Source organism: Diadema setosum, chromosome 12, assembly GCF_964275005.1.
Source record: "Diadema setosum chromosome 12, eeDiaSeto1, whole genome shotgun sequence".
Lineage (NCBI taxonomy): Eukaryota > Metazoa > Echinodermata > Echinoidea > Diadematoida > Diadematidae > Diadema > Diadema setosum.
The window spans coordinates 21,670,317-21,692,905 of record NC_092696.1 but is presented as its reverse complement, the minus strand read 5'-3'; the positions used below and the strand labels follow the sequence as shown (position 1 = coordinate 21,692,905).

The following is a 22,589-nucleotide window of genomic DNA, read 5'->3' as shown; positions in this document are numbered from 1 at the left end:
CCTGTGGCGCCAACCTCAAATGAACTGTCCGCTAATCTGCGCCAGTTTCATTTTCTCGTCCCCATTTGCACCTCATTTATAGAGGAATGCTTATACTGAGTAGTGTAAATTCTGTTTGGAATAAAACTTAAAGTTGTTATGAGCATCAGAGATATGTTTCTGGTGACACACACACACACACACACACACACACTCTCTCTCTCTCTCTCTCTCTCTCTCCATATAAATATATATGTATATATATATATATATATATACATGCATAGGCCTAAAATGCTCTGCTTCACAGCATCAAGCACTTTTCATCAATCCTCAACAAACTATACCCAACGGATATATATATATATATATATATATATATATATATATATATATATATATAGATATATATATATATATATATATATATATATATATATATCTCTCTCTGTCTCTCTGTACAGGCTGGAAACCAATCCTCGAAAACAAAGGTAGTATGTCAAGGCTTCGAAAGACTGCATCAGGATGGCTTAAACGGCTCTAATTCTCCTGATATGTAGATCAGATTGCCTAATTTGCGGTCTGTTAAACAACGGCACAATAAGAAGATTGCTTGGAATTCGAGAACACAACTTTTCCAGCCGTCAGAATCAATCATAAAAAATTCATGGAATGCAAAGGCACACGTATTCCTTACGTAAGCATGCGATTACGCGGGTATGCGGCCGTTGTTGTTGTTGTTGTTGTTTTTCCCGAGGCCAAAAGACGGATCAGAGAAGAATATAAGACGATGACTTGTTAAGAATACATGACTTGGTGAGAAAAAGGCACGAGATCTAGAGGAATGTGCATTTCACAAACAAAGGAATGAGTGTTCACGAGTTGGTCCCAGACAGGACATATTACATATTGATAAGATAATCTACGGTTTCATCGTCATACGATGATGGTCTCCTCTGTGTAGAATTTCTCTGTTTTGACATCCAAGTACAGCTGGGGCTGAAATTCGGGTTTCCCCGAAAAACAAGAAGATGAAAAAGAGGAGAAATCAGAAAACCTGCCTTTCTAAATTTCATCAGCGTTTTGTAAGGCAGATCACACCGATGCGGCCGCGGTGTCGCCCTTAAACTTTTCGATTCACGGGTGAGGTTTTTACTTTCAGTAACGTTATACCCCTCAGAGCGGAGCGTGCCTTTATTCCTTCTTGACTTACAGACCCGGGCCGAGGAGGATGACAGAGGTAGCATTGGAGACGAAGAGATAAAGACAGAGTGTCGGTATGTGTGTGTGTGTGTGTGTGTATGTATTTGTGTGTGAGTGTGGGGGGGGGGAGCGGGGGAGCGGGGGTATGCTGCGAGGGGATGGGGTCTTTGGTCAATATAAAATATGACCACATTCTATTTTGCTGTACAATAACATAAGTTGTGGTTTTTTTTTTCATTTCAATCATTATTTTTTTTTAATGACTGAAATGTCAAATGTCCACTTTAGAGTTTGATTTCTATGAATAATATTATATTTGCATGTAACATTATCCTAAACATAATTATGTCAGAAACAACTTGACGGAATATCTACTTTTATATGTTTGAATGTGGAAGAATAAAGATTATTGAGAAAAGCGCGTGTGTGTGTACGTGTGTGTGTGTGTGTGTATGATTGTGTATGTGTGTGTGAATGTGTATGTGTGTGTGAGTGTGGGTGGATGGGTGTGTTCAAAAAGGGGGGATAACGATTGAATGAATGACAAGGGAGAATCATGAGGCTGTTAAAAAAACAACAAAAGCAAACAGCTCTTACAGGTTTAATGGGTCTTGCCATCGTGGTCATTTCACTAGAGCGACACCCATGAGTCATAAAACCCACGAGTTCGACATTGAAAACAGGTCCATGAGTAATACAGCTCATCAGTCATACAGCCCATGAGTACGACACTAGGTAAATAAAGCCCATGAGTTCGACACTAGCATGACTAGGACGGTAAAAACAGCCTACGAGTTCGACAGATACAACACGGGGCTTAATGTGTCGGTCTCGTGGACCTGGTTAGCTTAGTGTCGAACTCATGGGCTGTATGACTCGTGAGCTGTATAACTCATGGGCTGTATGACTTGTGAGCTGCATGACTAGCGGGCTGTATGACTCGTGGGTGTCGGTCTCATGACGTGCACCCGAAATAAACTCAGCACGCAGACGGGTTAATAGCCCTGTGAAGAGTTCGTCATGTGTCTTTACGACGTGAAGTCGTCGTCAATCTTCGGAGTTCTTTTTGGTATACTTAAACAACTTTGTATCTTATAACAGTAGACATTTAAGAAAACCTCCGGAAAGTTTTATTCCCTAGAGTATCACTCATAGTAGAAAATAGACACATTGCCTGAAAGTCTCCAAAGTAAACAACTTCAGGAACTAATGGCAGGAAATGGAGCAGGAGGTCAAAATTATACGAGGGCGTTGATATTTCAGCGGCCGGTGCGGGAGTTGCCGATGAATTCCATATCTCAAAACTCATAACAAGAGATTTTCGTTTTTCTTTCATCCCGACAGACAATCCTGATCGATGAGGTACGGACCCAATGATATTGATTTTTCTTTTTATGTGACCCTTTAAGAAACTGATACATTTTAAAACCACTGTGTGACTGGTATACACACATCACCACGACAATAACATTTCAAGGCCATCCGTTAGAGAGAGTAACCGTGAAAAGCTTGGCAAACAATTACATGATATGCTAATATGGGTCGATAGAATAAGTAGAGGAAGAAAAAAATGAAGAATGAAGAGAGAGAGAGAGAGAGAGAGAAAGAAAGAAAGAAAACTGCTGGCGGTGTTGTCAAAAGCACATTTGATTTGTGGCGTTTTATCAGCCGAGAACCCTTTCCCCGTTCAACAAAATCCACCACTATTGGATATTTCCCTTTTTTTCTTTTCGTTCGGTCCACCACCGAGAGTATACATGGGCTCTCGCGCGACCTGAAACGAGGGTTATTTCGCTTGACTTCTTTACACGCCTGGATTCGTTGACCGGCAAACTTTGTTATGGCCTCGAGACAAAAAAGGGATCAATGTCGGTGAAACGATTCTCCTCACAGATTTCCGATCCTCCTTCTGGCCCACACGCTACCTCCTCCAGTTTCATCCGAGAAAATTTCCTTCAATAATGTTTCATTATGGTGGCCGGACGGCGTTATTATCAGTGATTAAATGGAAGGTTTTCCCCCAAAAGGCATGAGAGTAATACACTATGTCGATTCGGCGAATGCAGGAACATAAGCGAAAAAAAAAAAAGAATAATAGCGTAAGTTTTAGAAAAATCGGGCAATCCATACAGATTTTCCATAGTTTTGCCAGTTTCATGTGCCACCCTGCCTTGATCGAAGTCTAAAACACTCTGTGATGTCAGCAACGTGAAGTAACACAATTAGAGGTCATATGAAATGAGTTTCAAATATGCTTGATATTTTAGTTCTGTTCTATATCTATTCTTATCTGCATAAGATAGCATATGTTTGTTGAATTTAAACTTATCAATGTAGTTAATGTCAGATCTATTACTAACTCTGACCTTCCGTGTACGGGAGTATAAGAAGTAGTTATTGTAGAGTAATATATTATGTTTGGTAAATTGCAGTTCTTGTTGTTACATTTTGTATTACGGTGAAATTTGTTTGTAAAGCGCATTGAAATTCTTCTGAAATGCGCTATATAAGAAATTATTGTTATTATTATTATTATCATTGTTATTATTATCTTGCATGTATCATATTCTATTTGTTCGTCTCTCTTTTGCCTTCGATTTGTGCGATTTCACAGAGATTTCTTCTCATTTGTATGTATGATGCACAATTGATTCCTTTTGGAAGATTATTCTTTCTTTTCTTTTCTATTTCAGACTGCTGGATAATATTTGAATCTGCGTAAATTGTCCTTGTCTTTCTTCAGTTATTCTTTCCAATTGTCAACGAGCACAAAATTACAATCTAGGAGAGATTTGGTTTAAAGGTACAATTCACCTTGCGGAGCAGTGATTTAAAAAATGTTCGAGATATCACATTTGATGCGTTATTATGTGTAGGTCAGTTGTATCACAAAACATCCTACCATGTAAAAATTTTGCAATAAGGACCAAGACATAAGGAGATATGAGTATTTTTCTCCATAAACCATAACTGCAGACACTTAAGTCTAAAAATATTGTTATTATAACTATTGTTCGCATTTTGTATATTTAACAATACTTAACATTAATCATACCGATTCAAATTTTCATAGTGGTTTTTTTCTATCCCTAACTCACACTTTAGAAGTTATTTGAAGCAATAAAGCTGGGTTTTTGTTTTATCTGCAAATGGTAAATTATGCCTTTAGAAATAAGAAAAATGTATGCTGGTTGTCAGCTGTGATAAATAACTCAACAATTTTGATTCCGTATATAATCTGAAAAGTTAGAGAATTTTTTGTACTTCAGTTTTCAGCAATTTCCTTTGTCACAATATTGTACTGATCTCCGTGTCACTATGTGTAAGCAAATGCTTTATGTTGTTTGAAATAAGTGAAATTAAATCAAATTAAAAAAATGAGATGTTAAACAATTTGGTGTTATACAACCATAATTACAGATTTCAGTCATCCAGAGACTCAGACGCGGCATTCATTCAGCTTGGTTTTCACTTGGTCGTGATGTTGCTTTTGGATTTCGTCTGGCGTCGTTGTTTTTTTTATTTCTTTTGGCTGCGTTCTGAAAAGAAGACGTACAATATTCACAGGTGATCCCGCTTTTCTTGGAGACAACATTGATTCTGTGCACTATATAAAGCGTTCTGCTCCCCTCGACCTCCGCGTTCGATTGGAAACGGAGAAATCTGGCTCTGTACGGCGGCGTCCCCCGTAGCTAGAGTGAACGCGTTCTGCGGCGGTTTCTCCGCAGATTGTCGATCTCTCGAATCGATCCATTTCTCTCACTCGATACTATCGATTACTGCTCAGAGCTATCGAAACATCAATAAACGTTGCACGTAAGATAAACGGTGATGACGCAAAAAAAGAGAAGATACATGTACCCAAATGCAGTAGGGGAATTCTATCCGAACGAAATGGGAGTTGACATTCATTTTGAATATAAACATACGAATATCTACAATGAATCACTGCATGCATATATATGCATGTGTGTATGTGTGTGCGTAAGTGTGTGCGCGTTTAAATATTCATATATGTTTATAATATATATATATGAAGAGTTTGTTTGCAGAAACCGATAAGTCCATATTTGCCAAATGGAGATATTTGCGATTAAAGGTCAAGAAAAATAAAGAGAATAATAAGAAAATTTTTGCTTCTTTTGACCATAACTTCAAAAATGTACCTTTATATGTAGTGACCAATATATCATCTAGAAGGTATTATTTTGTACTTTATCACAGCGACCGTACTTCAAAATCTTCAAAAATGGACTTATCGGTTTTTGCGAACAAACACTTCATATATATATATATATATATATATATATACATACATTCATACATATGCATGGCAGGGCATGCTGATTAAAATCAAAATAGAAAACTTCCTCGCTGTAAGAAGGGACAAACGGGACAGGGAAAAAATGCTTTGCCGCCTTCATTCAATACATTTCTTGATCCCAGGAATATCATTGTCATTGAGCACCTTCCAAATCCTAGGTCTGATCACTAATGCTTGTATCCCGTAAATGGAGTACACGGAAATTTAAAAAAAAAAAATATTCGACACTTTTTTTTTCATATGGTACAATCAACTGATGACAAGCCGAGACAACACAAACGATTCTATCTAAATCCATCTGAATTCTTTTGATATGCTGGCATGTTTGCAATATGTCATTTTAATGCCAAGTGTTTTGGTAATTTATAGAACTGAATCCCCTCCACCCATTTTCAGAGAGCCGTATATTGATTTATAAAGAACATCAACAACTGAAATAAAAAGAAAATCCTCGTATTGACATTGAAGCTGAACAGGTAAAGATTATCGTGAAACAAGTTGCGTAGAGAATATGGACATAATGAGCATAATATACTCTTGTCGGAGAAAATCTATCGTTGAGGCAAGTCGTATAGCAATGATAACAACTTCACATCGATAACGCTGCTATACACCAGGTACGCCATTCAACATGCTGAAGGCTCGACAGGCCGCTAATAAAGGACCGATTTTTAATACCTTTAGTTCTATTGGACGAGATACTTTACTCTCACCAGCCTTTTCTCTCGCATTCCACCATTTGTTTCATACATCGACGAGAATTGGTGTGCGTTTGTGGGCGTAACCCAATCGTTTTTTGCCTTTTTTTTCATGCGAATTTACCATTTACTGATTAATGGAGCGATGTTATGATTGATGTTTTCTGTGTGTTACGTCCTTCGCGCTTTTTTCCTAGCTGCTGCTCTTGCATTTTCCCCTTTAATAGCCAGCGGTATTTATTTTCTGTTTTCTATATTTGCTGCTTTTTTTCCTCATACGTCCTTTTTTTTTTCAGCATTCTTGTCATCTCATCTAGTGTCCGCTCCCTCTCTATCAGTCAACGCATGTTTCTTTTCACTTTCCGTTCTATATTGCTTTCATTCAATGTACGTAAGATTCTTCGTTCTTTATCAGTATTTTGTAATAAATGTAAACTTTCGATGAACCTTCTCTATTCTCTCGACAGAGGAGAAAAAAATAATCTTAATTTCACTCAAATCAAAAGGTCCATATTTTCGTTTGAGAATTTTTAAGAGGTGATAACAAAGTTTCAGTTATTCAATCAGATTAGAACAAACAGACAAGCGGGATAAGCAACCATACACGTACATGTAAACAATTATGATGTAACAGCAACAGAAGGTCGTGTGATGTGTGTCAGTAATGTCGTGTGACAGCAGGAAAGATATCACAGAAAGAGACATATACTCAAGGGGAAAATGAAATCTTCGACAGGTGTAGCTGTATAAATGCATACTTCTCCTTGTTAATTACTATCACATAACAAAGGAGAATTAATTTTCCTTTTATATGATCAGAGTCTCTGAAGTTACTTACACAGGCTGGATAAACGTGCGTGTATCTGTTATATATCAGAATCGATCAAGAGTATATTATGTTTTATTGTACCTGTATGGCAATATAGGTAATATCTTACTTCAAAACAAAAAAAAAGTCAAATATTGTCATTGATTTGGAACTACAGTAATATCCTAGGTTAATCTCGTAACTCAGCTTTTTATTGTGTTATTTTTTCTTTTTATGAACATTACGGTGTACTTTGAGTTGTTCAGAAGTAATCTGTCGGGCAAGCAGCAGTATATGTATACTTGAAAAATTGTGAGTCATCTTCCAAACACATTCTATGTGGTGCACCCCCGAGGGTTCCTCTTAGAACCCCCCCCCCCCTTCTTTCTTTACTTCATCAATGACAAAACTTTCTCAATTCAACTTTTGGAACGCTGTTGTCTTGTTGCTTTTTCATAATGATCAAAAAATATTCCTTGAAACAATAAATAATGAGCATACCTTATTTAGAGGAATTCAAGAGAAGAATCTATCCTTGAGTTTTAAAAAACCACATCATACGCTATTCAGTTTTTCCTTGGATAACATTTCTTGTCAAATTGTATCTTACCAAAGTCGCACAGATCGCGAATATTCAACGAAATTCTTTGGGTTTTTTAGTGATTATCACTTAAATTGGAACACTCACCTTATTTATTTGAATGAACCTGTTTCAAACAGTGCAAAGCTTACTTACAAACGAAAAAAAAATCAACTTAAGATACATGTATATCTAATGCTGCATTCAACGGAAATATCACCCTATCGAGTAAGGGAATTCTTGCAATTGCCTACCATTTCAAGTATCATTATTTATACTGTAATGTCAAAAGAGAATTTTAGGATAGCTTTACTGTCGCAATTTTCGTGCGCGACGCCGCCGATTTGTTTTTGTAGTACGCTTAAAATTGACGACGATGCACGAATTGAATGCGAACTGCCTGAAGTTTTAGAACCTCTACTTTTGAAACAAAGAAAATACATTAATCCTCAATTAACCTTCGTTAACCTTCAACTAGACAAGTGTTATAAGCCATATAGTTCTGCCATCTATAATTGGTCCAAACGATGGAATTCTCTATATACTGAATTACAACGTATACATCCGGATTTTATGGGAACTGCATTCACAGTACTGTGGTGGCAGCATAGATTAATGATTTGATGGCAGTAGCATTGGTTTATACCGCTCACCATGGCTGTTTCATTTCATTCATTTTCATTTTTAACAAAAATACAATTCCTGTAAAACATTTAGATTTAAGGCGGACTCACACTGTGCGATTTTTACTGCGATTTACCCTTTGCGATGTCGCACGACGAGAAATCGCACAGTGTGAGGATGTCTGCGATACGACAACCGGCGATTTGGGGATATCGCAGGGATCGCAGCCCCATCGCAGAACTTTGAACATGTTCAAAATTCTGCGACAATCGCTTGCGACGATGAACGAAAACTTTCAGTGAAGCAAGGTGGTAGAAGAAGTACTAATCAAGATTTGGCTGGATATGCTTCCTTTATTCCACAATTGCTTACTGATCTATCTCAACATGATGACGAAGATGAGATGGGAAGGGAGTTTTACAACGACTTAGAGTGCAATCGTGAGTAATTCTACCATGAATATGGCTTTCTCGCGTCCATTGCAGCCGTTTTGTCCATATGTAGTCCCATCTATAGAGTTTGAACGAGGGCAGATTAAACAGTCTTTGGGTTGGTTAAAATTTTGTTTGCGTACCGCCGGACCGGTACTGTATGCATAGCCTTGGACTAACTTGTTAAGTGTTAGATCTAATGTTTAAATTATACTAAGCCTAGGCCCTACTGAGTATGCTATAAACTAGACCCATATCTAGCTAGGCCTAAATACGTGTGTGGGCCTAGAAGTGGTTCTAGGCCTAGTCTGCCCTATGTAGATCTATGTACATGTAGGCCTATGTGTTCCAGTCGAATGTTATAAATTAAATCGACATACCAAATGGTACACATTGTATAAACTACTAGGGCTAGGCCCCTGGTCTGGACAGGCCCTAGATCTAAGTCTAGACCATAATGGCTTAGTATTGCTCTGCTACTGGATCGACTGACGTGGACGTGAACACTAACAGTAACAGTAAACACATAACGTTAGGACCTAACGTTAGACGTGGTTTCTGTCTAACGACATAACATTGAAAAAGAGTAACCAACAGTTAGAGATCTAGTCTAGTCTAGAGGCTTCAAATGTGAAACATTCTTCCTGCCCTGCACACACGACCATACTAACACACAGTTACAAAACGTTGGTGGAGTACAGTTAATTCTGAGTAGACCTCTATACCGACGGAACCGGAACAGAAACAGAAACAGATCCAGATATTTTTTACACGTTGATAGGAAAGGATATTGATAATTGAAAGCTCAGTCTAGCCCATCAAGATGTAACTGATATCATTAGTGATAAGATCTCTAGAAATCTACATTTTCTTATTAAAGTCTTATATAGATTAACTAAACTAGTCTGTCTAGACCCTAAGCACTAGATCTAACAATTAATTAGTCTAGCACTAGCAGTCGTAGCATGCACTAACGTTAGCACTACTCGCAGTCAGCAGGCTTCTTCTTAGTTTTAGACCCGTTCTACAACATTAAACGATAGTAATGTTAGTCCCTTACGGTGATCTAATGTAAGGGTACTAACGTTAGATGGGTCTACATTTTTTTTTTCCCAAAATATGCTCATGGATTTCAAAATCATACGGTAGGCCTACTCTGGTTAAGCTAGTGATGGCTACAGAAATACAGTGTCGATTATTACTTAGGCCTAGGCACCTACTGGATCTAGATTGTCAGTAGCTGTGCTAGCCTTTCCTGCCCTTGGCTGTGGTCTAACGCTAGAACCGTAGGCTTAGACCTATTTTGTATTAAACGTTAGAGAAATTAGAACTCTAACCGTTGGAGTTAGACCTACACTGTAATTGAGATCCATTGCTATAGTTACAAGCAGTATGAATCCAGATCCTAGACAAAAAATAAACAAACTGTTCCCAAACTTTTTTTTTTTAGAGTAGACGTAGTGTCTAGTCTCATGGAAATTACCTAACTAAGCCAGGAGTATAGCACTCTAGATTTTTAATAATAAGGCCTAAGTGGAGCTGAGGTAACTTAGATTGATCAGTTGTTCTTGGAGATTTGTACAGAAGTTGTAGTCTAGAAACACACACACACACAAAACAAATGCAATGCATTGAAGTGACCCTCTCTACATGTAGGTTACTAGGTGATTAACATTTTATCCATGTTTGTCCGAGTTTTTATGTGATGATCGATCATGCACTCCAAACTGAAAGTTGTTACTGTATGAGGCTGTAACATGTTCATGCTCAGGTCTGCAGACTAGTGCTACAAAGTATTTGATTATCCGGCAGTGCGTCATTTGTTAATCTGTGTCGATAATAAACACAGCCTTGTCGTTGCTGCAAGTCACAAACGTGCTGTGGACAGCACTTGGTAAGGCTACTTGTATATTCATATAGTATACAGTACAGTATCGGTGTACATGTCATACTCTCTGTTAACTTTAATTGCCCTTTAATTTCATAACAAAGTACATCAAAATGAACTCTCAGTCTGAAATCATCAAAGACCCTGCCCCAATCTGTAAGGTGTACAAACTGTACTTGCAGTTTAATTGCAGAATGTAAAACATCATTCAAGGGCAATCATGAATTATCCAAAATTGCAGACTGTAGGAAACAATGCTGTGTGCGTCATGTGTTACACATGTATGTATATTGACATACTTGTACTAAACGTACACTATATGTAATGCATAGTGTAATTTAGTTAAGCTTTCAAGCCCTTAGACCTTAGTAAATGACTGAAATAATTATGATTATGATATATGAATTTATGAAGCACTTATGTACAGGCATGTCCAATGATCAACAATGGTGAATAGTTGAATAAATTAGTTTATCACTATATGTGTTTGTTAACTCTAGATTCATTCCCAAATGTTGACCTTTTTACCCAAATGGTACATTTAGAGTCTACTGTAAGTATCATAAATGCCTGAAAATAGTTGTCCCTTTGTGTCACCCTAAACAGGTCTGAATGAAAATGAAATCTCTAAGGAATTCATACTGGAGGCTTGTCTCAATGTTGAAAAGGAAGAGCAGAAAAGGAGCAGCTGGCAACTGGTTGTCCTGCAGAAGTACATGAATCCCTCTCTTACCTGCAATTTCTGAGGACAAATGCCAAGAGGATACCTAACCAATTTTGGAGACTGAGGTACAGTATATATGTTAGAAGATAAAATAAACACTTTTTCATACTTTCCAAAATGTTTATGTGACTGCATGTGTACTGAATACATCAGTTTCTTTTTCTTTTTATGGTGGCTTGACAAAAAAAAAACACATTAAGTTGAGAGAAAGAAAGATATTATTTCAAAAAGTGTAATTTAATTGTCTTTTACAGTATATTGAAGAAAATAAAAATTTCATTCATGCTACCCTAAAAGTGATGAATAGTTTATTCTTAGAACTTCAAATACAGTCATTGTAAGCAATTTCTAAAAATAAATGAAAACATAATTTCTTTGAAAGAATGAATCTATTGTAAGACATAGGGGGAATGCATCCCTCTTCATCATTCTAATTCAATACAATATGTAATCATGTTTGTGTGTTTTTTTCTTTTTCTTTTTCTCCTATTTACTAGGAATTACAAGATGATAAAGACACTACCAGCAAGGCGTCAAAGGCTGAAATGCTACACATAAGGAGCAGGAGAAGGAGAAGCAGGACCTGTCAAAGCCAAACCTAAGAAGATAAGGAGGAGTCAAGAAGCAAAGGAAACCAAAATTTTATCAGCAGTAGGTACCCTGCTGATGCACTAATGGAAAATGTTTGCTTTACCTCTAAAATAGAGAGAGAAAGAAAAACAAAAACATGCTTGTTGTTGTTTTTGTTGTTTTTGTTGTTGTGCAACATATTTATGTATTTGGGATGTACCTGAAAATCCCAAATTTGATTTACATACTTCAAAGAACATTGTTGAGTAGACTTTATTAAAAGAATTATCATCCAGGGATACTTCTTTTTGTCAGAGCGTTCAAATCTATGATCACTGTCGAAAGGATTATTCAGGCGTAAGTTCTCTAAGTATAAAATAAAAACATGCCACATTGTTCTTTTACTTTTTCAAGAAAACAAAATTCCACAGTCAATTCCATGGTCGAGAAACTTCATAAAAACTCAACTCGATAACTCAACTGTGGTTGTCAGTTGCTAATGTGTGTAGTTCAAGTGCTGTAAACACTGTAAGCAAATGGGCGTAAAGTTGGAGGCATCCTAAACTACAAACATTTGCTGCACAGGGAACCTTATGCATTTTGTAACAATTAATATTTCCCCTATTTTCTCCCTTTTGCTCTCTTTTTTTGTGTTTGTTTAGCCCTTGTCATGTAGTTCACCTCAACACTTACACCTGTAACTGCAAGATCGGTGTGGGATGACATTGTTGTCTCTCTGGGACTTGCTGGAAACAAAATGTGACTTTTCAAAGCAGGAAAGTGGTAGCCACTACAGCAGGCAGTCGTGAAGGTGGAACTTGAAGAAACTGATATATTGACTTGTTTCTTTCATTTGTGTTGGACCAGTGCAAGTTTCCATGAACTTTACATGCATTTGATGTTAACTTACAATGGTTTGATTTCTGTTTTCCCACCAACTACAAACACAGCTACTCTCGAAAAACTCAAATTTACGTGCAATCACCATGAGTCATTTTTTTTTCTGAAATACATGTACCATCAAACAGCTGAAGAATTTCAATGTGCAAGGTTTTGTCATGATTTTAAGGCGATTATGCACTGTTACTCCGACAATGCACTTTCCCTTTCTCTTTAAAATGTATCCTGCAACTTTATATCATGTACAACAAATGTACCATGTTTTGTTTGTATCATTGGAAAACTGGAGAGGGAACAATTTTACAAGCTTTTGTTTGATTTGTGAGGGCCATTACAATGTTCAGAGACAATAGCAACACTCTTTCCACTACTGTTTAGAAATTTATGTTTTGTGCAACTTTACTTTAAACTCAACATGTGGGCCAAACATTGTTTTAATGGCTCGAAAACTGGGGAAGAAAGCTGTTCTTAAAGCCGTTACATAACTTTGAGGGCAATTAGTGCTGTTACCATGGCAACACACTTTGCAGTGAGCTGAACATGTAAGCAAAACTTCTTTTGAATCAATGGAAAACTTCAGAAGTTCAAGAGATGTTTTACCTTGAAGATGTTGTATATGACTTGCACTGTTGCAAAAGTGGTAGTGACATGACATCATATTTCTTCGTCACTCACAGGACTGCACAGAGTAAAAATACCATAGGCCTTTTGGAAGTGAGAGCTTATAGCAAGTTGTCTAATATTAGTTTAACTTGACCATTGAACAACTTAGTTTTGTAAACTTATTAATCACCCTAATAATGCCAGTCTACATCAACAAGGCTTTTAATAATCATGGCACAATGATGGAATTGCTCAGTGTGTTTTCATCGCCCTTGTCTAAGCGTATTGAAATGTGAGTCTGACAATGATACATGTATTGCCAGAAATGTTTGAGCTAGAAAAATGGAGAATGGCACATGTATCATTGCAATAAGTTGTACTATACCTGCAAACAAGAAATCATGTTACTGTGCAATTCTGAATTAAGAGCAATGTGAATGCAGCAGTCAGCGTTCTGAGATATCTATTTTTTCCTATGCAGTCGTATACTAGTATATGCTACCGTATAAGTGCTGCATGGTATTTTAATCATACATATTTTAACTGCTGATCTCCCCCCTCTGCACAAAATTATGTTTGTTTGTTTGCTTGTTTTTTTATCATACCTCTATCTGTATCGATGGATAACATTTATTACTGGACTCAACATCTGAGAGTTTGAGTCAGCAAATTGTTATACATGTAGTTGTATTTGCTACATTGTAGGCTACAATTTGCCACTTACCCTTATCAGTCAAAGCAATTCAATGTTCATTCATTTGTATCTTCCTGATTTATTGGTAACACAATTGTATATTTCTTGCTTATAAGTCAATCCTGGAAAGTAATACATATATGTGTAACCAAAATTACATGTACTCTAGCCTTGAACCTTTTATTTTTTTCTTCCGCACATTTTAACCAGCACATCTTCTTCTTGTAAAGAATGCCTAAGGTAGGCACCAACATAATCTGGGATGGACAGAAAATGGACAATGTTGAAGATGAGATCTCCTGTAATGATATTACATTTTTAAGGTATACAATTGACAAGGTTCACACACAGTTGGAATTTCAATTCAAATGACTGCTTTGCCAGAGTATTTTGCAGTGTATGCAGTGTCTGATTAATCTGGATTAGGACCAGTAGCACATTTAGTGCATCTCAAAGCACCCCTTCGGATGCCGGTATGATCATTTCAATTTGGCATTTTTCAAAATACAGTGTATGTTTACAGTAAGTGTTTATGTACCTTTGTACACAAACTCTAACTATAAACATTGCTTTTAGAGTATGTTAGATTGCAACAATTTCCTCTCTGAGGTTTGTTTTTGCAACATTATTTGGGAAATTGTAGTGGCATAGGTAGTTGTCTCATGCAAATTGTAATGGTAACTCGTTGAGCTGAACTTATTGTAGATGTTCAAGTTGACTGAATTTATTCATTGTTTATGTGGAAAAGAAATGGAAGTTGATGTTTTTTGTCACTTTGTGTGATACTTTTAAGAACTATGACATCCATACTGCAGTATGTATATATGAATTGTACAGCACAATTATGATATTGCTTTTCCTACTAGTTTTGCATTTTTTTTTGCATTTTTTGACAGTACAATTGTATTGAACTAATTGAAGCATACAGCTGTAGTCATGATATAGAAAGACAAATCGACAACTTGAACTGCTTTGTACCATCTTATCTTTTTCTTTTTTGATAATGGAAATAAATAAACTGTTGAATTGACTTTAATTGTGATTAATGTGTCTATATTTTAGATTTAATTTAATGACTTGAATATATCATTATCTTTATTCTTGTCATGTTTTTATTTGTGAATCAATATATATTGTAAATAAGTGTGATTCCCTTACATCTGGATGGTAATTACATACCGTACACAAAACAAGAGTGAATTTTTCAAGGGCCAACCAGAAAAATATGTCAGCACAATATTTTATGTGTTTGAGAAACCACAATGCTAGAATTCCACTATCAAAGCATTAGAAAAGCACTCGGAGAATACAGACCTCCATCAAGCAGTACTTTTTCACCCTTACTGTGATTTCTACCCATTGTAATAATTACATAAATATGCGTAATATGCTGTAAATGACTACTTCCAATGATCAAGAATCCTACAACCACGTAACACCCCCCCCCCCAAAAAAAAAAAGGGGGGGGGGGACTTTGATCCAGGCAGTGATCCAAATTAATACCAAAATATGGCATTTCTTTTTTCTATCATTATTAACTTTATTTCTTAGAATATACAGTGTTATTCGATTCATATCTAGTAATTTCTGTAGTTACTTTAGAATATAAAAAAACAAGCTTGAACATACATGTACTTTTCAAAGCAACGTCGCCAAAAAAAAAAAAAAAAAAAAAAAAAAAACACAGTCACGAGTGACTTCATTCATGGTGACCGTTCTTTATGATGAACAGGTGCCGTAATGTACGATGTACGCATGCGCACGGTGTAAATCGTAGGCCACAAATCGCACAGTGTGCGGTATACATCGCAGCACCTGCGACAGAGTGCAACAGGCTGCGATATCGCACATTGTCGCAGCGCAGCGCATCGCAGTAAAAATCGCACAGTGTGAGTCCGCCCTTAGGCCCTACATAGTAATACAAAATCAATTCAACGCACTAAAGGATACATCGTGGACGGAGATGCAATTACGTATCACTGAACTGAAACAAAGTTGTTGGAAATGTTTTCTATCTCTCATGCTGCACATACCATATCATTCTCTATTTGAACGCTGTATATATATATATATATATATATATATATGACGGATTGTTCATTGCATTTCTCCCCCCCCCCTCTCTCTCTCTCTCTCTCTTTCTCTCTGCTGTGTGTTGGTGTGTGTATCCATATTTGTCAAGGTGTACTTGGGTGCGTGGAGCGCGTGTATGTGTGTGTGTGTGTGTGAGGGTGTGTGTGTGTGTGTGTACTCTCTTCTGGGGACTCTTTTTGTGGGGACCTAACCCTAAAAGCATTCTGCTTTTTTTGTATGTTCGTATTATTGTTATCATCGTAATTTTCAAAAATAAATAATGTTATGACAAATTCTATCAGACTGATTTGATTGTATTCTGTAAAGCTGATTATTACATAAACTTCACTCTGTATACATGCATGACAGTGGATTTTCAAATGTGTGTGATTATTCTTTGATCTGTAGGTTAATGTATTACGAAGATGTTTGTGGGAAAATTGGATGATAATCAAAAAATGAGGGACAGGCGGGCTTTAAGGGGTCTGAAAATGATCGGGGCGAAGCCAGCGCGCCGACAAGAGAACGCGTGGCGTGCACGACCCCTTCGATTAGCGCGGTGTGATTGGCCCACTTCCAGGGCTAGGCTCGCTCTCCCGCGCTCACTTGGTATTGGTTGTCAAAGGTTCGGTGGAAACTCGCCTCAGGCCTGGCGCTCTTTTCTCTCTTACTCTTTCCATCTCTATCTCTTTCTTTCTCTATATATGTCAAACACACACTGACACACACACAAACACATGCATATGGTCGCTATCTATCTCTCCCTTCCCTTTCTCTCTCTCTTTCTGTATGTAAATGTTATATCTTCTATATCTTCTCTCTCTACCTTATCTCTCAGATGCCTTTTCTGTTTTGTCCTGTTTCGTCCTTCTCTTTTCTTTTTCTTCTCTTTTTCGCCACTATATCACAGCTACTGTGTATCTATCTCTTTCTCTCTTTCTAGCTTTCACCTTGCTAGTTGCCCCAAATATACACTGCTTTCGCGTACAAAGCGGTCTGACATCCCTCTTCTCATCGAATCAGAGTGGCGTGATAGAATATACCTCTCTCACGCAAGTCAATCTTCTTCTCTCAAAGAAGTAGTACAATGCAGAAACAGACACACATACACCTGAGATAGTGAGCTAGTTCAACACTACTCAGCTAGCAAGTACTTGCTGAGCGTTTCTGTAATTTCATTCTTGTCTTTCGTTACTTCTGAATGGGGGTGTTCATCGATGTCATTGTGTGAGTTAAAGAAACTTACAAAGATAGATCTTCTCCCCTCTCTGTCTTCAAATCTATCTATCTATCTATCTATCTATCTATCTATCTATCTATCTATCTATCTATCTATCTATCTACCTACCTATCTATCTATCTATCTATCTATCTATCTAACTATCTATCTCTTTTTATATCTATCTATTTATCTTTCTATATATTCATTTATCTATCTATACACATAATATGTATGTAAGCACAAATATATATAATATGTACAATATAAATTATATACTATATTATACATAATTATTATACATAAAATTATGTATATATTATATTATATATTATATGTAATGTGTGATTCAGCAGCACAAATGAAAATATACAGCTGCTTATTTTTGTTCATACTCTTTTCATTGTGAAAATGATCCTAATATTGACTGAAATTCATATAAAGAAGACCATAAAAATTGTGTGTGTGTGTATGTGTGTGTGTGTGTGTGTGTGTGTGTGTGTGTGTGTGTGTGTGTGTGTGTGTGTGTGTGTGTGTGTGACTCTGTTTGTATTATGCTTGCGTTTCCGTGCTTTGTTCTGTTTTGTTTTTCCCCGTAGGCGCAGGTGTCAAAATGCCATGGACGTCAATGCTGGTCGAACAAACAAACGAGCAAACAAAAAACAAAACGAGTGGGAACATGCATAATTGACCCAAAAGATTACAACAATCTGGTTAATTTGACCTATCATAAAGCAATTGCATCACCATTGCATGAGTGATGAATCACCTGTCTATCAATTTCGGAAAGGGTTGAGATTGAATACCGATTGTACATTGATGAAAAAGTATGGGTTGCTCAGTCAATACTTGAATTGTACTCCGATGCTGCTGTACGGGACCAAACGTCATCGGGCACAAGAAAATATTATCTAAAAACCAAAGTTGATATTATCATAATATTGTATCTATGTTTTGTTGAAACTTATGTGATTCAAAGTTCTTTAAAATATTATGTACTCATGTAGGCGTTATGTATATTGCTTTGTATTACTTTATATGGAAATAAAATCATTTGAATTGAATTGAATTGAATTGAATATTATATCTCTTTCGACTCACAGCATGAGATGAGGAATACTAAAAGAAAAAGATGGAAAGATAGAGACACAGACAGGAAGGACAGACATACAGACAGACAGAGAGCGAGTGAGAGAATGAGTGACTTTTTGTGTGTAATGGTTTATATTTTTGTGTTGTTATTCATTTGTGTGCAAGCGCTTGTATGTGTATGTGCTTGTAACATGTCTGTGTGAGAGGATGAGATGAGAAAAAAAAAAGATATATACATAGATGAAAGGAGGAGATAGAATTGATAAATAGAAAGAATTTGCAAAGAAACATAGAGAGGAGAGAGATAGATAGAAAGAGAAAGAGCGGGAGAGAGAAAATATGTTAAGAGACAGGGAGAGTGAGATATACATAAATGAAGGAAGGAGATAGATTGACATAATAATCAGATACATAATAGATAGATGAATAGATAGATAGATAGATAGATAGATAGATAGATAGATAAATAAGTAGATAGATAGATAGATAGATAGATAGATAGATAGATAGATAAGTAGATATATAGATAGATAGATAGATAAAGAGAAATAATTTGTAATGAGTTATAAACACATGAGATAGATAGAAAGATGAAGACTGATAAGGAGGAAAGAATAAGATAATGAAATACACTGGAGAAGAGAAGATACAGAGATGACTAAAGAAAAGAAAAAAAATGAAAGAGAGAGAGAGAGAGAGAGAGTTTTGATCGTGTAAACCAACCGCTATGATATTGTCATATTACTGGGAAAATATTTTTGCTTATAAGGAGCCCACGTGGAGTTCACGTCAGTGAAGGCAGCATGTATACCTCAGTCCTATTAACTCATGAGCTATGTAATAAACGAAATGAAATGAATAAAATAACAGCATTCAAACTACCCGGTTTATTCGTGTAGGCAGCTACGTCTCAAAAATTACATATCGTTCGATAAGATTAAGAAAACTAGTTTGATGAACACGTTGCTGATCACCATGATTTTGTAGGCCTTTTTCAAAATGTTTGTCTTCCGTCCCAAATTCGCTGCTAACAATATTGAATAAGAATATATTGAGAAGAAAAATAATATAGAGCGAAAAAAATGAGTTCGCAGTCACCCACGACCTTTGTCTTACTCATGAGTCATATCACGTGGTAAAACTGATTACGTCATTTAATGAGTCATGAGTAGAATATATGGACATTAAGTAACGAGAATTGGTGTTCATTGAGTGACGTCAGAACATATCTTCCGATACATCGCCTCTCTATGATTTAGCTAGCGACATGTTTTCACCTGTATTTAAGCATTGGCCTTCTTTTCAAATACACACACATAACATGCCCACAGGCGAATGGTTTCAGTTATTGATGATCAGTGATAGAGTTGATGACTAGATAGATGTTTATTAATACCCACAATCTCAGGATATAGGGTGAGAGCCCGCCGGTCATGTGCAATGAAATGTATTTACCTTGGTGATATCTTACCCGATATTAGAAAATGTTAGACTCTTAGGCACAGAAGTTACTGAAGTACAGTATTTTTTCTAGCGCAGCAGACTCCGACCATAGCAATTTCTGGGCATGAAAAAAGCTTATTTATGCTGATCAATTTGCGACAAAAATGAAGATTCTTTGGAATGTTTTCTTTCTCAAAATAATGCTTGCAAAATCTGATCAGGCAAGACGAAGTTCGTGGGAGCATATTATTACAAGCAACTACGCGTGTATGCATCAGAAATATTAGCGCATTATCTAGAACGCAACGACAATGTACACAGAAAAATTCTCTACAGCTCCAACTGCAGATGAATTATACCAAGGTCGAGGTGAAATAGATTTGCAAGTAGGCTTATCATGTAAATGAAGTATGATTATTTAGAGTGGGTAAAAAACAAATGATCTCAGCAGATATTTGTAGATATATATTTGATATGTGCAAGTATATAAAATGTATACATCCTATATTGTTTCACCTCAATTTCAAAAGACCTGATTACTCCTCTTCTCTCTTCAAGACCGTTTGATTACTTATCTTCAGCAAATATCCTTTTTTCTATTGTTTTCAGTCTTCAGTTGGGGGGGGGGAGCTGGAAATATGTATCATCTCTGTGTGTGTGTTGGAATATGTATATTACTACATATATTGTCATCATTTTCAGCATTTATGTGTATTGGATCCCATGGAAGAACAGAATCATTTTAATGACGAATATGAAATGGGCAATCCATCCATTCTGTTCTCTTTCTTTGATTCATGTATGATTTATTTAGGCCTATGAGTTCTGTGTATCTTTAGTCGGAAATGGCGAATATATAAACAAACAAGTAAACAAACTTTCTCTTCCTTGATCTCCCTTCCCTTTCTACCTATCTGTCTATCTATCTATCTATCTATCTATCTATCTATCTATCTATCTATCTATCTATCTATTTATCTATCTATCTATCTATCTATCTATCTATCTATCTATCTATCTATTTATCTATCTATCTATCTATCTATCTATTTATCTATCCATCTATCTATCTATCTATCTATTTATCTATCTATCTATCTATCTATCTATTTATCTATCTATCTATCTATCTATCTATCTATCTATTTATCTATCTATCTATCTATCTATCTATCTATCCATCTATCTATCTATCTATCTATCTATCTATCTATCTGTCTATCTATCTATCTATCTATCTATCTATCTATCTATCCTTTTATCTATCTATCTATTTACTTATTTATCTTTCTATTTATCTATTTATTTATTCATTTATCTATCTATCTATCTCATAACTCTCATAACCATGACGTCATGACACACTCTTCCGTTTCATTCTAATTACTTGTGCCTCCTTTGCATGTGTCTGAACTTAATGTTCATATTGGAAAGCACAGTAGTGACTTCATCAAAGGAGGTCATCAGGTGATTGCAACGATGCTGTTCCGTTGAAGCATTACGTCATTACGTCATTTCTCTACTTAATGAGTCAACGCGGGAAGAAAAACAATCACATAGACGATCCTTGCCTAGCATTTATTGTGCATTAATTTGACGATGAGGATTCTTCTTTTTATAGGGGGAGTTATTAGAACTAGTTACTAGAACATTTGAGCATCGGTACAGTTGGTAATTTATCGTATATTTTACATCTTAGATATCTGCTATAACTCTTGCAAGAAAGAATGTTGTGCAACTGATTTAGCTACGTCTCGTAGATCATTAGGTTCAACTGCCGATCGAGGAGCTTAGATATGGGGACATTCAACCCCACCGCACTTTAGGATTTAGCTTTAGCACTTTTAGATCGCTAGCGGTGCAGAAACCAAATGAAGTGGTTCGATGAAATTCAACATGAAAGATGCCAGCATGTAAATACGAAATAAAATTGAACCCTTGATTGCACGTAATTGCTATTATGGGGAGGAGTGAATGTCAAAGCTCCTATCTGTTCAGATGATGCATTTTGAATTTCTGGAGCAACCCTTCACCCAGAAATCACAGAACTTTAAGCAACTATTCAGTGCAAATGGATGTTGACTTGTTATGATTGTTGATACCCTGATCATCACTAATGTGGCCAAAAGAATGTCTAAATATATGTCATAATATAATTATATTCTATATCATTTCATATACCATACATCTCTTCAGATTACTTGAAAAATGTCCCCAAAAAACCCTCCCAAACTATATTCTGCCAGCGATATCATCTGCCAATCATTGCTAAAGTACTAACACGAGTAACAAAAGATATGGGAGTGCAACTTCCCGAGTATGCCTAGACCGAGTATTACTTGTAACTTTCCCCTGCTAATATCTGTTGTTAATCAATTGGTAACATGGAAACAGCAAACTGTGTGAAATTTTAACGTATTCTCCTTTCAAAAATAATACTACGGAGAAAACATAACACATAACATGCACTTGATGGTATCAATACCATGACTACAATGCTTGATTTTTATGGGATCATCAAGGCATGATCATTGAAAATCCAAATTAAAAATCATAAACATTATCACAAACATACGTTAATGAAAACCTGACACTAAACAACCTGCTGACAACCTGACGTTAAGGTTAGGTTTGTGTACAGATCAAGGGATATGGTTTTCTGAAACAAGAAGACGAACCATCAAAAATGGCATTCATACGTCACTGGATTCAGGATGAATAAATCTAATTATGATG

At 36.3% G+C, this 22,589-nt stretch overlaps 1 long non-coding RNA gene across 1 annotated transcript; it reads left to right on the top strand.

The window, feature by feature from the left end:
* The first annotated feature begins 10,903 nt into the window (after positions 1 to 10,903).
* On the top strand, positions 10,904 to 12,541 carry LOC140235560 (uncharacterized). Its single transcript, XR_011901695.1, has 3 exons — positions 10,904 to 11,324; positions 11,757 to 11,910; positions 12,492 to 12,541. It is a non-coding gene; the product is annotated as an uncharacterized lncRNA (long non-coding RNA).
* Positions 12,542 to 22,589: the final 10,048 nt, after the last annotated feature.